Source organism: Agelaius tricolor, unplaced genomic scaffold (genome assembly GCF_023055355.1).
Source record: "Agelaius tricolor isolate 1412-34295 unplaced genomic scaffold, bAgeTri1.0.p SCAF_34, whole genome shotgun sequence".
Taxonomy (NCBI): domain Eukaryota; kingdom Metazoa; phylum Chordata; class Aves; order Passeriformes; family Icteridae; genus Agelaius; species Agelaius tricolor.
This window is the reverse complement of record NW_027269294.1, coordinates 5,047,581-5,064,801: the sequence shown is the minus strand read 5'-3', so window position 1 is coordinate 5,064,801 and position 17,221 is coordinate 5,047,581. Positions and strand designations below refer to the sequence as shown.

Sequence of the window (17,221 nt, the reverse complement as noted above, 5' to 3'; positions counted from 1 at the left end):
ATCATGTATCCCAAAAGGAATAAATAAATCCCTCAGAGTGTCCTAAAGCACAAAGTAGCACGCTGGAGCTCCTCACACTCCCAGGAGGGCAGCACAGCGGGCACCGAGTCTGCAACAAATTCTGCTCAGTGAGGGTCTGCAAACAAAGTTTCTAGTGATGAACTGAACTCATTTTCAAGGGACGCTTTCTAAGCACAGAAGCACAACAAAGAACAAGCAGAAACAATCCTTACAAACACCTGCGAGTTTTATTTAGCATGGATGCGACTGATTGCCACCCTATGGCTTCTCCCTTGGGTTTGTCTGTAGGTTCAGGAGGATGATGATGCACACTCTGCCTTCCCTGAACCCCCACAGCAGCCGAGCGCTGCCCAGCGCGTTCAGACCATCGGGAACTGGGTCACGCACACCCGGATGGGCCGGAGCTGCTCTGCTGGAGATTGGGGAGACGAGAGCAGAGAGGCGCTGGCCCAGGCGTGGTCCCAGTTCTATTGCTGTGTGCCGAGAAGGAGTTTGCTCCCAACAGCTGCAGCCACCCTCAGCTCGCTCCCGTGGTGAGTATCAATGGCACACAGAGGCAGCCTGAGGAAATAATGGGCTGGGCTCTAAGGGGCTGGGACAGGCTCTGATTTTTTGTTTTGTATTTGCATGATGATCGGTACAACAGGGCTCTGATGGATGACTCGGCAACACACAATTAAAAACTCCTCCATAGGATTACATGGACTTGTAGGCAAAGACAAAAGCCCATCACCCTTCTGAAATCTCCTTTTAATCTGAAGCACGTGGATTGTCACTGTACTGCAACTTCCAGCTTTTCAAAGCAGCTTACTTCTGAAGACCAGGAAACATTTATTCCTACAGAAACAATGGGCAACACCCAGGCTAATCTAAGCACTTCTGTTTAAGAGGGGATCTGCCAGTGTGCCAGTCCAGCCTAAGGTGTGCTTTATTTCAGTCTAACATCTCCACAAAATTCTTCTCACATCTCCCAACCCTGAAATCTTATTTTTCCCTAAAGCTTCTCATCATTAGCAAATTCAAAGTAACGTGGGTTTTTTTTACAACATTCAAAAATGTCATGCTGGACTGAACTAGAGAGTAATTTTCCAATATAAGCTCAGCAAAGCCTGAATTGACTCGTCCAGAGAGAAAACCTACAAGTGAACACCTACACCTGCCTAAAGAGACCTAACGAGCCCCTGGCAGCCACCGGCATCAAAGCGCAGTGGATGTTTCTAATCCAGGGGAAGGAGAACAATATCACCTTTTGTTCTCTCCAGTTTGTTTCCTCTGCAGTCCTATTTGCTCCTTATGATTTTTACAGTCTCTGTATCTTCTCGGGCAGCGCTGAGTCTGACGACCGGGATACGAGAGTCCTTCCCTGCCCTACGGAGAGAACCAGGAAAAAAAGTTCAAAAAAGAACAGGGCAGTTTGAAGTTAATACTTCCGACGAGAAGCAGCACCTGACAAACAGAGCAACGGTGAACAAAGCGTGACACCTCCCTGGGGACAGAAGACTGACAAACTCTCCGGGATTTACAATTCTAGTAACCAAGCCCTTCAGCACAGCAGCCAAGTGTCCCATTAGGTGGTGCTGCACCAAGGAATGATCCCAGAGGTTCCAAAGAGTGAAATGCACGTTATTGTCCAAAGACATAAAATCTTGCAAAATAACAAAACTACAATAGATCTAAACTACAGGGCAAGAGTACAAGTGTTAGCTTGTGGAGCTGGAACCATCCAGGTGAGCAACTGCTAACTGGATCCTCAACAGAGTTTGAGGAACCCCTCAGGATACAGAAGAGTTTTCCCCAGCAATGTCACAGGCCGAGTTTTGATAGAAGTGCACTTGCCAGATGCTCAGAAACGTCACCCATCCTCCTCCGGGTGTCCTGAGAGAGCTGCGAATGGCTCTCACGTGGTTTGAGCTGGTTCTGTAAGGGCTCAGGGTGAATTTCACCAGATGCAACCAAACTGGGCAACTCCCAGTGGGACAGAAGGAACCCAAAGCTTGTTTTACCCAAAGCTTGGGTAAGCAGAGCTCCAGCAAATACTGAGGAAACAGACAGAACAGGGTAACAAATAATAAACCTACTTTTTTTTTTTATCTTGCCTTTTTTTTTTATTTAGGTGAACAAAACAATTAAGGAGAAGGTGAAAAACTCACCATGACTGAACATTTCATCATCTGTGAGCTGACCATCCTTAGCACAGAGGACTCCAAATTTAAAATTCACCGATCCCTGGGACATAAAACCAACTATTATATGGTAAACAGTCAAACAGAAGACGTAAAAATTTGTTTCCTCTAAGGACTTTCAAGTACGTTTGTATCTTTGTATACATCCTACGCATTAGAACATACATCTCATACCACCTCCTAATACATAATCATTTACCTTTACATTTTGATAGTAGAGCATAAAATTAGTAGAGCATAAAATAATTTCCTTAAATTGGTGATCTATTATTATTAAGTTGGTACTTTAAGCTATTTTTGCTGTCATGTTCAAAAAAACATTAATTCTTTTGACTGTAACGAGCAATTGATTTCCAAGTCATCATAAGCCCATCAAAATACAAAGCTGTATTCACTGGACGGGTCTGTGAGCTAGAAGTAGTCAGGCTTGTACTGACCTCTTGCTCTTCAAGAACCAATAAATCCTGTCAACAAAACCAGTATCTTTAGCCCCCTCCTATTAAAGATTCTACAAGGATGATGGTTTTATTTGTGTTTAGAAGTTTGGATTTGAAATGGCCAGTTCAATGGATAAAGACAGTTCAAGCAGTATCACATTATAATTATTATTATTATTATCTGCTCCTGGAAGAGACAAACCAGTGGTATCTATACTTAATTACTTCTGTTTCCAGAAAATAATAAAGAAAAAGAACCAAACAAAAAAAAGTCACTTCCTACCTTTGGAATCTCAGGATGAAAAATGTCTCTTGGGCTCTTCTCCAGTTTCTCCAGACTCCTGGCACTGAAATGCAAATGAACGAGTGCTTTATAGGAGGGCAAGTGCACATTCCAACCCCGAACCCCCAACCGATGGCAGTTACAGCGCTTACAAAATGAATCCTTCCCAGAGCCTCTGGGAAATGGAACGGTTTGTGCAACTGCCATTTCTTCCCCAAAATACTAACTCCCAACACTTCCTAAACTTAGTTTGTATTTTACAAACAGAAGTGAGGGAGACTCAGGGTGGAGATCAGGTTGAAATTGATTTCCTTCTAAAGCACAGGGCTCTGTTCCATCACCCTTCACTTGGGCTCCACACAGAATCACGGGGAGCATTTTAGGAGGGCTCAAGAACCAATTCTATTTCTCTCTTTTTCTAGTTCTCTCTCTTCCTAAATAATTCAAGGCAAGTCAAATGAGAAATGACAAGTTCAGCATCAAATTCACACTTTTCCCCTTTGTCTGGTCAAGAACAGGCTTTAAAACCACTTCTTGCTGCCTTCAACGATTAAGACTTGCAAAACCATTTTTACACGTTTTATAGATTTATCATAAAAACCACAGAACGCAAGCTCTGAATTACAGGAAAAGGTACACAGGCAAATATCTCAACTGATGGTGGCTTATTTGTCAATCCATACCTTAATGGAGATTGCACTGAGAATGGTTTTGTGGGACTCTAAGGGAGACAGATTTTCTGAGTACCCTGTAAACAAGAAAAGCTAGGATATATTACAGGACATACCCACTTTTTCTGTATATTCAAATAGGATTATCAATAAAAACATTTCAGTTAAAAAAGAAGGAAGAAAACCAAGGTAATTTTACTCAGCTGTATTTACTGCCGATTTAGAGAAAAAAAAAAAGTCACGGGTGCTGCAAAGAAAAAAAAGTGAACCATAAATGCCTACAGTAGAACTTTAAACCAATTGCTGGGATAAAAGCAGCTCATGGAACATGAAGTAGAAAAAAAGCGAAACCAGTATCAGACCTGCCTGTTTTCTTACCATTGCACAAGAAAATCCGACAAGCAGTATAAAGTCACTGCCTAAAACCGATCCTAGGATGTAACCAAGAACAATGGAGGCATTTGCTAATCTAAACGGAAACCTTTTCCGGACCCTAGTGTCAAATCACACGTTTTGTCTCTCAGCAGCTCGAGGCTGGAGAGCATTTCCCCTGGGGGTCGGGAGGGCAGGGGCACAAGGGGCTGAGTTTGCCGATCGCACCTGTGCCATCAGAAGGATCCAGCCCGGCGCTCCTTGCGCTCGCCATTCTCCGGGCCATCGCTGTGTTTTACTGCTCAGCGATGCCGCTCCATCCGTTTGCGTGGAAGGAAGAGCCACGAGCACTGAGGCACTCAGCAGCCGTGTCATGCCAGCGATGTCGAGCGCTCTCTGCTCGCAAGGCTGAGCCCGCCGCGGAGCCGCCTCCGCAGCCGCTCGTCCGCCCCCGCCCGCAGCAGCGGCAGCGGCCCGAGGGAGACGGCTGCAGCTCGGCGGCTCCCGCGCCTCCGCCAGCCCGAGGGCAGCCGCCGCACAGTGACCGCGGCAGCGCCCGGCGCCGCTCGCCCGGGGCGGCTCCTGCAGCTCCCGGCCCGCGGCAGCAAAGCACCGCCCGGCGCTCCGCCATCGGCGGGCGGCAGCGCGCCCCGCCCGAGCCGAGCCCCCGCCACCGGGACCGCTGAGCGAGGCCGAGGCACCGGGCGGACGCCCCTTCCGCGCCGCTCGGCTCCGTGCGGGCGGCCGGACGGAGGCTTCGCCTCTCCAGCGTCGCTGCCGCGGCTCCGTCCCGCGCGGGACAGGCGCCGGGAGCTCCCCGCGCCCAGCCCGCTCCCCCGGCGCGCGGCCGCCTCGGGCCGCCAGCCACTCCTACGGCGCGTCGGCCGTTGCGTCAGACGCCGCGCTTTACGGCCGCAGGGCCTGCCGGGAGTTGGAGTCTCGGACTGACAGCCACCGCTCCGTTTGCCGCCACCGGGAGCTGCGCTCCCGCCAGGGGATCAAGCGGCTCCTTCGCTCCTGGGCGCGGAAGCACCTTAGGCAGCACCGCCCCTCCCGAATGTCCTTTCTTTTCCACTCCAACTCTTTTTTCTTTTTTTCACTCTGTTTTTCACCCCCTTTTCCACTCACACTCTTCCTTTTTCACTCTCACCCTTTTCCTTTTTCACTTTCCTTTCCTTTCCCTTCCCCTTTTCTTTCCCCTTTTCTTTTCTTTTCTTTCCTTTCCGCTTTTCTTTCCTTTCCCCTTTCCTTTCCCTTCCCCTTTCCTTTCCTCTTTCCTTTCGCCTTTTCTTTCCTTTCTTTTCCCCTTTCCTTTCCTCCTTCCTTTCCCTTCCCCTTTTCTTTCCTTTCTCCTTTCCTTTTTCCTTTCCTTTCCCCTTTTCTTTCTTTCCCTGTATTTCTAATCTTGGCTTTGCATTTTAGCTTTAGAATAAAAAAAGCAGTAGAAAAGTTCAAGCTATCTGGGAGTAAAAAAACCCCCAAAACTATAATGATTTTAGGAAAACTATTTCCTCCCTGTGAGCCTGAAATTTTCTACAACTGCAGGTGACATGGAGCTTTTAGTCCTTCTTATAAATTGTCTATACTTTATACAGCGCCCCCTGCCGTCTGCACCGGCGCACTGCAGGCACAGCGCCCCCTGCGGTCTGCACCGGCGCACTGCAGGCAGAGTGCCGCCTAATGACGTCACCTCGTCGACACGGCGCCCCGCCCCAGCCACGCCCCCAGCGCCCCAAGAAAGACCCCAAGGCGTAGCCGTTTTTCCAGCTGCCTGATCAAAATGCCGACACCCACCTCGAGCCCTAGAAACGATTTCCCGCGACGCCGAACCCTGCAGGCGAACCGGAATGCCATCATTGCAATTGAAACGCCACAGAAAATCTCGTCGGGGCCGCGCCGGCGTCGGTGTTCCGTGCAGGCATTTCGGATAGACCGCCGGGGGTCCTCCATTTTCCCGCTCTTTTGGCCGCCATTTTGAGAAGGTCAAACGAAGTCCCCCACGCGCCACTCCCAATAGGGCTGTGGCCCCTCGGCTGCCTGGCGGCGGCGGGCTGCAGTACCGCGCTCTGCCCACAAGGCGGCAGCACTGCCGCCCACCCCAGCCAGGGGCGCCTCGCGCCTCGGGGCTGCGGGCAGCGAAGGCGGCAAAAAAGAACAGGGGCGATCCCCCCCCAAAAACTCCTCAAAAAATAAATGCCAAAAACCTGCCTCTTACCAAACAAGAACCAAACAAGCCCCCTTTCTTTAAAACCATCTTTAAATAAATTTTATATTTATAGTTTATTTATATTCACATGCATATTTATACCGGACATTGATGTGTTATGTCATTTATACAATCTATTATGTCTATTCCTATTATCTGTATTTATTTATATTTTGTGGTTTTATAAATATCATTATATATTGATTGTATATTTCTAGATTTAGATTTCTATCATACTTTTGTTATTCCAAATAAAAATCCGATCTCTAACCAAACAAATACCAAAAAGCCCTTCTTTTAAACTATATTGAAATATTTTTATATTTATAGCTTGCATAATTATATTCACATTTATATTCACAGTTTATACTGATGCATTATATTAATAATTATATATAATATTTATAATCTTCACATTATATAGATAAATTATTATTTTTATTAGGTACCATATCTACTGCTACAACTTATTTTTTCTAATATTTTCAATTTTTATATAAATCTTTATGCATTCATGAGATATTTTTACACTTAGATTTCTACCTTTATATTATTTGTATTTGTAGTTTTTATAATAAAACCCCTGCTTTTGCCAAATAATAAACAAAACCATCCTTTATTTTAAACTACTTTAAAAAATACTGTTATATTTATATTTACCATATCTATAAGTTTTTATATATTATATCATATTGATGTGCTATATTTATAGCTATTTTATAGCTATTTCCTATAATATATTATAATAAGATATATACAGTATTACTTGTATTATGTGTTGTATGGATTTATGTCACTTTATATTTACAATTATTTAATAATTATATATAGATCTGCATAGATTCACAATACATTTCTATATTTAAAATTTCGTTTGAGTTGTGTTTATATTTATCATCTCTATTTATATATCTATAAACATACACAATACTCTATTAAAAAATACAATATCTTATTGGAATATATCATGACTCATCTTACGTGTTAAATTTTAAATATAGACCGAATATATCAAAATAAAAGTTTATTCCCATTTCTACACATCTATTTGTTCTGTTTAAATATAGCTATCGTTAGAATTTTACATTTAAAATCCAATTCCTAAATAAAACGACAAAACAAACAGCATCGAATTCCCACCAATATCTTCCAAAACCATCAAGACACCTCCACCAGCCAAACGACTGCCAGCGAAAAAAACACACAACACTCTTTTCACTAACAGTTCTCATCACATCAGAAAAATGGAACCAAACTAAAAGAAAACCCTTGAGAAACACACGCAGCAAATCACAAAAACCTCTAAAAAAACCCAAACCAACTTACTCAACTCCAAACAGTGCCACTGACCCTGGACGTTATTAAAAAAATAACCAAAATTCTACATCTACACTAACTAAAGAATAAGCAATACTCTGTCAAAAGAACTTTAGAAAGCAAACTAAGTAACGAAATAGAAAAAAACCAAAAATTTCAACCACTAAAAAAGAAGAATATAACTACCCAAATAAAAAAACTACTTAAAAAGACCCACCATATAACCACCACCCACCTACGTTCCCAAAAATAAAACTGATCAACAACAACCAAATAACAAAAAATTAAAAAAAATGAAAAAAAGAAAAAAAGAAAATCAATTTGTAAAAAAAAAATTCCCCAAACCAAATCAACTTAAATTTACAACAAAAAAATTATTCCCAACGGAAGAATAAACCCATAGAGCCTCAATCTATCTAAATAACCATACCACCCAGAAATAAACACAAAGCCGAAAGAGAAACGTAACCATAAACAATATCTCCCAAATGATCCGTAACAATAAAACATACACTACAATCAAACAACCAAATAAATAAAAGCCCTGGAAGACGATAAACACGAACGCAATTAGAGAGATTTTAAAAACCCCGCTGCTATTAACGACACGACGCCACCTCGAACCCACCGAAACAAACGCTACACGCCCACGCTAATAAAAGCCACCGCGACAGAATTAAAATCCGAGCCGCTGCTTCACGCAACGACCCGTAGAAACCATTGCACGCCTTTAAAAACAGAATAGCCCGGCAAAAAAAATATCCGACTACAGAACTCGATTCAAACCAAACCTTTATCGTCACCACCCGAACCGAGAACCGTACCGGTCAGGAAGAACGCCACAGCCCTTAGCGCACACCCACTGCGACCAGAACAAACCCGTGCGATCGATCCCTACAAAGCCACCTCCGAACCACGACACCCAAGAACTTAGGGCAGCCCAACCCCGCGCTGCCGGCCCCGGACGGAGCGCGGCTCCCGGCGGCAAAGCGGCTCCTCCGGCGGCTGCTCCGGCGCGCAGGGGCGGCGCCGCCCCGGAGAGCCCCCCGCCCCCGCCCGCTCCCCCTGCCCGGGGGGCCCCGGCGGCGCCCGAGCCCCGCGCCCGGAGCGGACAGAGCGGCCGGCACCGGCCGGGCCGGCGCAGCAGCGCCCGCGCCGCCTCTGCCGCCCTTGGCCGGCCCGGCGCCAGCTGCCCTCGGCTCCGCACGGCGGCTCGCACCGGCAAAGCGGCTCCGCCGCTGCCGCGCCAAATTCCCCGTGCGCCTCGGCACCCGCCCGGCCCGGGCCGGCAGCGCTCCCGAGCGGCAACGCTCCGGCCCGGGCCGCGGCCACAAGAAGCGCCCGCAAATGCAGCGGCACAGCCCGACTGCAGCCCTGCAAACGCTGCCAGAGCTGCGGCTTCCCGCAACTCAACCCCGAAACTGACGCCGCGGGCGGCGCTCACCTCGCTTCAACAAGGGCAAAGAAATGGGTTCTCCCCTTCAAGTTCATCCCCCAGGAGAGCAGAAAAGAAGGGGTGTTCCTCAAATGAAAGCCTTCAAATGATGGGGAAGGGGGATTTTGACCTCAATTCAAACCCTTTAAAAGGAGGGACACCAGCGCTGTCCCCTCCATTTAAACCTTAGGATGATGAAAATGGGCTGGCTGCCTTCAAATCAAACCCATCAGATGACAACAATACTTTTCCCGTTCCCGTTCAAATGGAACGCAGGGATTCCCTGTCACCCCTGGGATACCCCTAACAGCCGGGAAAAGGCAGGTTTTCCTTCAATCAACACCCTTCGAACCGCAGGTGAAGGCGGATCCCTCCCAGTTCAAACACGGACAATATTAGGAGAGTAGCTGCTTGCCTCTCCTTCATTTCTTTTGTCTTCACAAGCTCCGTTTTTGTTCCTGGGGAACCGGGGAGGGGGGACTGCCAAGATCAAATTGAAAAGGGAAAGGACCAAAGTCCCCGCTCCAAATCCACACGCGCTCACCCGTTCGGCTGCTGCTTCCCGGCACAAAGATTCGTCCCTCGGCACCTCCTTGAAGCGATGCTCCGCCTATCCAAGCGCGTATCCAGGTGTTCGTTCCCCCAGACGCTGCCAGAAGCTCTCGCAGTCCTTCCATGAGACAGCCCCGGGAGCCCCCCATGAACCCCTCTACTCAGCAGCTCCATGCAAAAGGGAGCTGAGGCAAAGCCTCCCGTTTAACTTGTGCTGCTGGGCTCAGGGTGTGACTGGAGCAGCCCAAAGCTGCCCCTGAAGCAGGGCTGAACTCTCTTGGCTCTGTGTGTCACAGAATCACAGAGCAGTCTGGGTTAGAAGGTACAATAAGGATCATCCAGTTCCAAACCCCTGCAGTGGGCAGGGACATCTAACACCAGACCAGGTTGCTCAGAGCCCCAGCCGACCTGGCCTTGGACACTTCCAGGGATGGGGAATCCACAGCTTCTCTGGGGAACCTATGCTAGTGCTGGGGGAAGGTGATGGAGAGCACAAAGCTGGAGGGGAGCTTGTGAGACATGAAAACACTGGAGTGTGCATGGGAATGTATTTCTATCCAGGGAGCTGGTGAATATGAGGTTTTATCTAAAATGAGTGCTCAGCCTGCAGCTTAAAGGTTTATATGACCTTTGAATATCACAAACACCCCAGTCTCTCTCTCTCTGCTTCTGTAAACCCCATGATGCCGTGCAGATTTTTCATTCTGCTCTTCCATGAACAAACCATTTCTGTGGATGGCCCTCATTCATTTACAAAACTCCTGTTTCATTATGTCTGCATAGGAGCCAAAGCCAACTGCCTTACAATCAAATCCTTGCAAAGCAAATAATAAAGCAATTTTTCATCTATACCCTGAGTGCCAGAGGACAGACTAAAATAAATTCCTCTATAGCTTTAATACAGAAGAATTGCATTATTATATGAAGCTTTGTAAATCTCTCTCTCTATATATATATGATGTCTGTTTCTGCAAACTGAAAGTTTAGGACTTTTTCAGAGGAAAGAATATCCTTTTGGCTTAGGTGTTCATTGAACATCCCATGAAATGTCTGCTTGGAATTAGGAGGAGGATGAGTTAAAGGCTTTTTTAGGCAGTGGGAGACCAGGGACTTGACTAGTGTTGAAAAACTCAGAGTTACTTTCTGTGATGTATCTCTTGATGTTTGACTGAATTCCCTCTTCTGCAGGCCTGAAGCCAACTTATTACAGGCCATAAATTACAAAATGTTTGTGTTACTGATGCTGCCTGGATTCAAAATACCCAGGGGTTTTATTTATTCTGTAAAGCAGTGTATTACACCACAAAACTTTAAGCTCTACTTAAGCATTACACTACAAAAAGTCCAGCTGATTTAAAAAAACAACAACAACAACAACAACAAAAAACCCAAAACAGATACTACATATTTAAAAAGTTAAACTATTAGGGAGGAGATAAAAAAGAAGAAAGATACTTGTATGAAGACCTGGACCACCAGGCAAGGAATCCAACTTCCAGAGGAGCTGCAGGGCCAGAGCCAGGGTGTGGATTGCCATCTAGTGGGGTCTGGTCACTGGGGACAGGCACAGGAGTTTCACATTTCAGGGGATGCCTTGATTACAATCCCAAATTAACTTGTTTTTACTTCAACTCTCCCTCAAGGTGCCATCTGGCTGAAAGGCTGTGGGTTTCCTTCTGCAGGAGTAAAACTACATCACTTTTTGGCTGGGTGTTGTGGGGCTGCTGTAGCACTGCAGGAGGAAACCTCGAGTCATTGCAAAGTCTGGCTGGCAGGGGTTCCACAGCAATCAGCAAACCCTGCCTGGTAAGGGAGAGTGCCCTGCTCTCACTAAAAGCCAGTGAATGCAGGTTTCCAGTGAAATACAGCATTTATTCATTTGCAGTCATTTTCCACAGCATACCTTCAAAAAGACCCAGCAGTGTATGCTTGACAGGGCTCTTGCTAGAATGCAAGGAGGATTTGGACTGGTTTATCTACCCTGCCCTTGGGCAGGCTCTCCAAAAACCAGGACAGCATCTTCTGGTTGCAGACTATTCCAGAACGCTCCATAAAAGCTTTTTCTGAGGTCCCACCTGGCTGATATTCCTGTCCTGGGCACTGAAACACAAACATGTGATAAGAAAATGCCTTGGACAGCATTTGAGCTTGGTGGTTTGGTAAGGAAATGTAAATTATGTCACTAACCATGACTCCACTAGGTGGCACAGAAGTACTATTTTTGGGATAAATTTAAGCATTGCCACTGCAAGAAAATTTCCTTAAGGAAATCCAGCACGAGCTGCCTTTTCCATTCCCTTGGAGAGTCCTCTCAAAGCATGAATATTGTGGGACTTGGATATCAAGTATTAATAAAAAGCCCTTAAGGTGAAAACCACTCCATCACTGGATTTGGGATTTTTATACCAGAGGGATCTTAAAACCTTCTGTGATGGCCCTGCCCAAAGAACAAAAAGCAGGAAAAGAGCTGCCAGGATGAAGCATTGGACAAAATAAGGGGGCAAAGTGTGGAGTCTCTCCCTTGGCAGGGCAGGACAATGTGAATTTTCCTGGAGGAGCTCCATCAATGCCTCATCCCAGCAATGTGAACCTTCCCTTATCTTGTTGCAGGTTAGCCCTGGCACATTCCCACAGCTTTCACTCCAGTCCTGACACTGCACTGAAATGCACCAGTGCTGGCTGAGCCAAAGAGCAGGAATGCTTTTGATGGAGCTGGATGGGCACACTGCTAAGATTGCTCTTTTTTCCTATGCAGCTGGATACAAAAAAAAAACCCCAAAACCAAATCCATCAAGTCCCTCTGCACTGGAACAAATGTTTATTCACTTTTTTTTTTTTTTTTTTTTTTTTTTAAGTCTGGGGTTTTTTTTTCCTATTTTTTTCATTGAAAATCACTAACCTCAAAAACCAGATTTGTGGGGGTGTTTGGTTTAAAATGGAAAAGCCTTCAGATTCTGTGCTCTATGCAGAACAGGAATTTTGATTGGATGGCAACAAACTCCAGCCAGCTCTGTGCAGTCCCCTAAGCTCTTAATCAAGTGACAGGCCATTCTAGACTTTAGGGTAGAGTTTCCTATGACAGACAAAGCACTCAATTAATTTTGTCATTTCCCTCTGCTCTTGAATTTCCCTGTCTCAGACTTGCCCATACCCAGATTTTCATGGTCTCTGCATCCCTGTCACTTTCCTGTGGCTCCAGCTTTTGCTAAGCAGAGGTCACTGGTTCCAGCTGCCAAATGCCACTGGGGAGGTTGCTAACTAGTAATTATTTGTGTTGGTTCTCACACTTTGGCAAAGCTACTTGGCAGGTCCTGGTAACCCAATCCTGCACTTGGGTTATTACTGGGAGAGGGTGGAAGCTGCCCACAGCCACCCTTGCTGTAAATGTGACATATATTAAGTCCTACTGAAAGACTTGGACTGAAACCAGTGACTTTTTGTTCATTTACAGTTCTCTGCTCAAAAGACATTTCAGCAAAGGAGTGAAAGTTATAAACTTAGATAGGGACGTCTGTCAGTCTCAGTGGTTGCCTGTGGTGATCTTTAAATAATGGTAATATTTAAATTCCTCTGTTTATGTATTGGATGTTGAGTGCTCCAAAGACTTGAACGTGGCCAGCTTTTCTCCAAAGAGTTAGGGTGCTTGTTTCTTAAAATGCTGCCTTTCCCTATTAAAAATAATAATTAAATATATTTCCGTAAAATATTCAGTCTGCATCTCCAAGGATTTTAGAGTAATATTGCCTGAGTTATCCCAGTTAAGGGAACTGAGCTGTGAGGTGTGAAAAGCTGAATAGCACAAAGTGAAGCACAGCTGAATGCTCAAACCCAAACTATGGCTGCAATGTAGTTGGTATCTGCTGGGATTGAGGCACTTCTTACCATCATGAAAGGAATGATTCCTGTGAAACAGCTCTGAAGATGCAGAGAAATGCTTCATTTCCCCAGTCTGGGGTTTTGGTGCTCCTTTCCCCTGGCCAAAATGATTGGTGCTTGCCCAAGAACCTCAGGCCAGCTCTGGTGCCTGGGCTCTGCAGCTGCAATCCCTTCCTGCCTGCCTGCAAGTGTTTTCCCCTCACTCAGTGCTGTATCCATCAGTCACATGCACATGATGCCCATGGAGCAGGCTTGTCTTCTCCTTTTTTATGTTGTTATCTGAGAGATAAGCAGCTGTGTGTATCTGAGCACTTACACATGTGTTCCAAGAAACACATGCTTAACTGCATTAGTGTTTTAATTAGGCAGCCACCTTTTGAATTTTTATGGCACTCATGTGTCCTTGTGCATGTGTTTGGGTATTTAGCAATACCTCTCAGTTATGTAATGCATCCTCTTTTGTAGGTGACATTTAAGAAATAACAAAATCATAAATATTAGAGTGACTTCAGATGGAAAAAATTTTCAGCTCATTTCTTTGGCACAGCCTGTCCTGCCTCATGCTCCTCAAGCTTTATTCTATTTTATTGTCGTGCCTGCCTTTTGCACCATATAGTTTCAGCTGTTTCAGAGGCTGCTCTTCCCCCAGATGAAAACCAGCAGCTGTCTGATGGCAAGCACAGTGCTGCATACACACTGAGAACGTTTCATTCATGTAACAACACATTTTTTGGCTAAACTCTTTTTGAAGCCATTGAAAACATCCTGTTCCACGTTGGGATAGAAGGTGTAGTAGCTGTGCCCTGGTGCAGAGCAGGAAGGGTCCTGCTGGTGCCTTGGGAGCTGATGGATCTGGGTCAGCTTCTCCTGTCTGTGTTTTGCTGCTGGGGAAAAAGCTTTCCCCAAGTTCAGTATGGCAGCAGTGCAACAGAACAAACCCCTGACCCCATCTGTAGCCATCCCCTGAATTTGGGGGTGTTCAGGTACATCCCACAGGTGACAGGTGAGTGGCTTTGCCTCCCTGAGGGCATTTCTTGGTGGCAGATTTAAGGCAGACTGGTTGCCAGTGGGAGGCAGCTGAAGGCAGGGCATCTAATTACAGGCTTTCCCCCTTTCCAGGGTAACCCTGTGTCACACATAAACCTGTCAAAATTCCTCACCGACAGGAAATATGATGGAAAGTCAAGCTGACCTCTCTTTAGGGTTTGTAGGTAAATTTCTGCTTTCCTTTCTTCTACTTTTGCTTGGCTTCAACCACCTTGAAATATATGTTTGGCAGAAAATTGTGCACTGCTGTAAATACCAACAGGGAAAATGGCATGTCAAGGAGGATTCCAACACAAAGGAAATATTTCATGTTGCCCTGGTGGTGCCAATAAGTCCCTGTATACAATAAGGCTAGAAAGCAGTTTTCAGCTCATGCCATGCTCTGATTCAATACTGAGCATCTCAACTCCAAAAGACTGAAAGCCTCCTAGATTTAACTCCTCTGAAACAGCTTAATTTCTCCCTGGAGTCAGATGGAGGGACTAATGTAATCAGCAGTTATTTCAGGAGGCAGGAGCAGCTAAGATCCCTCAGGTTTTTGGGACCTGCAGTGCAGGGCTGAGCCAGTGAGATGCCTGCCCAAGGACAGGAAACCATAAATAGCCTCCTGGGGGGAGCTAGAATTTGAGTTAAAGCAGCAACAATTAGAGATGGAAACCTGAGAAAATACTGCAGTACAACAGTCCTAGAAAGGGGGGGTGGATTTTTTCCCCCTATCTATAAAAAGAACAGTCCAGCTGGGCAGGTGCCCCAAGAGGATGCCAAACACCAGTCCCCTTGCCCAGTGGCCATGAACACATCCCCAAAAGACAACATGTGCTCCTCAAATCCAGCTAGCACACATCCAGACCTGGGGAAGCAGAGGGGGATGATATTTTTCATGCAAATCTCTCAGTATCTATACTGGAATTTTGCTGATGGTCTCACAAGAGCAGCATGGAACTGCTGATGTGTTTTCTCCCAGAAGAGCACAGCTTGAAGTGTAAACTAGGAGTTCCTCATTCATTACAAATCTTGCTTCAGGACATGGGATACCATCTCCTCTGCGTAGGTGTGAGAATAGGAAGGGATCAGGAAGGAACCAGTGAAATGCAGGGGCTAAAAATAACTGTATGGATTTTCTCTCACTAGACTTTAAAGCTTTGATCTCTTTTTGCCTTTGCTTCAGCAGAAGGGAGAGATCCAGCATAGCTGTTGATATTTACCTATAAGCCTTACATGAGTCTCTCTAAATTTGGGTGTATTAGCAATAAATAAAAAAGGATACAAATTTTAGCATCTTATAGCTCATGTGCCTCCTTGTGGTCTTCAATAGAGCAAATATTCCTCACTTTGGGAAATCCAATAAGAGATTTTAAACACTTCCTTGCATTAGTTACTCTGAAATGACAGCTTCTCACTTGGTATTGTGTGCTTGTGACACCTGATCTTGACCCAAAGCAGAAATAGGAATAATGCAAAAGAAAATATTCACTTGGCCACAGCATTAGAACCAAAACCAACCTCTTTGTGGGTCAGTTCCTCCTTTTGAGAGGGAGCTGTGCTTGAACACTCACCTCAGCAATGCAGGGTGAAGTCATTCTGATACTGTCAAAAGGAAAAGAGCCTTTATCTAATGTCTCTGCGATTTGTTTTAGTCCCCAGGAAGCTGTTCATACTATTTCCTCCCAGCTTCATTAATTAGTCACATAGAGAACTTGTAAAGGAGATGTGAATGTGCTATGTTCACTAATGGCTTGAATTCATGTTGTAGGATTTGGGAAATTATCTTCAGTTGAAATAATGCTGCATGGTCCCATATGAAGCAAATTAATATCTTGTGTTTGTAAAACAAAGTTTGTAGAAACTTGCTGTTTTCATCATGTTATATTCTGAGCAGAAGCTATCATTTATTAAAGTGAAGTACTTAGGCAGGTAGACAGAGTGGAGAAAGTAATTACTCAAAAAAAAAAAAGAAAAAGTTGGTCAGTCGAGTTTCTATACATTACAAATGGCCAGAATTTGGTTAATGGCAGTGTGGTGGCAACCACTTAATTTGTTTTGACGCCATTCTGCAGGTGCTGAGGGTTCTTTTCTGGCAAAATGAAAGCCCTTTGATGTTAAAAATTGTGTTAAGACATTCAACTTTTACCCCCACCCCATTTTTGGTAATTTAATTATCCATTGAAGCAGATCATTTCACTGAAGGGCTCCAGCCTGCTCACAGCGCTTTGGGGATTTTTCTTACTTAACACTTTGTTCTAATTTATTGGTTCAGCACCGTTTTTCATGTCTCTGTGGATTTATAACCATAGTTCCCATTAACTTCAGCACAGCAGGTGGTATTCAAACTACCTGTGTGCTGTGCTCTAGCCATTGTGTAAGAAAACTGTCAGGGGAATGCAGAACGGTGCAGCCCCCTCGCTCACCTGGAATTACAAACCAGCACACACAGCATCAAAACCTGCTCTGAAGTGCACTAATCAGTGGCCTTCTTTTGAGAAGATGAGCACTGGAGGATGTAGTCAAGATTTCATTCTTAAAGGTGTCAAAATGTGCTCTGAAGCAGAGTAGTAAGCAGCCTTCTTTTGGGAACGCAAGCATCAGAGAGGATCCAGTCAAGATTTAATTCTTACAAGTGGTGCTCTTAGGCCCCCCAGTTTTGCCCTTTCAGCCATAATTCTGAGATCTCAGCTTGCCCTGGTGGCCAGGCTGGGCTCTCTCCTGGCTGAGGTCCCCAGCACATGGAGGCAGGGCTGGGCTCTGCAGGTGGGTGCTGAGGAGCACCGCGCCGGCCTCTGGCTCACACGGCCTCGCCCTCCCCACCACAGCACCTCCCCAG

At 45.5% G+C, this 17,221-nt stretch overlaps 1 long non-coding RNA gene across 8 annotated transcripts; it reads right to left on the bottom strand.

The window, feature by feature from the left end:
- Positions 1-229: 229 nt before the first annotated feature.
- On the bottom strand, positions 230-8,308 carry LOC139602471 (uncharacterized). Of its 8 annotated transcripts, none has more exons than XR_011683237.1 (5): positions 4,196-5,242; positions 3,608-3,672; positions 2,925-2,988; positions 2,172-2,247; positions 230-2,057 (listed from the first exon to the last, which is right to left on the bottom strand). It is a non-coding gene; the product is annotated as an uncharacterized lncRNA (long non-coding RNA). The 8 variants fall into 8 exon arrangements; XR_011683238.1 differs by having other exon boundaries at positions 230-1,389; XR_011683236.1 differs by having other exon boundaries at positions 2,172-2,988.
- Between the last annotated feature and the right edge of the window lie 8,913 nt (positions 8,309-17,221).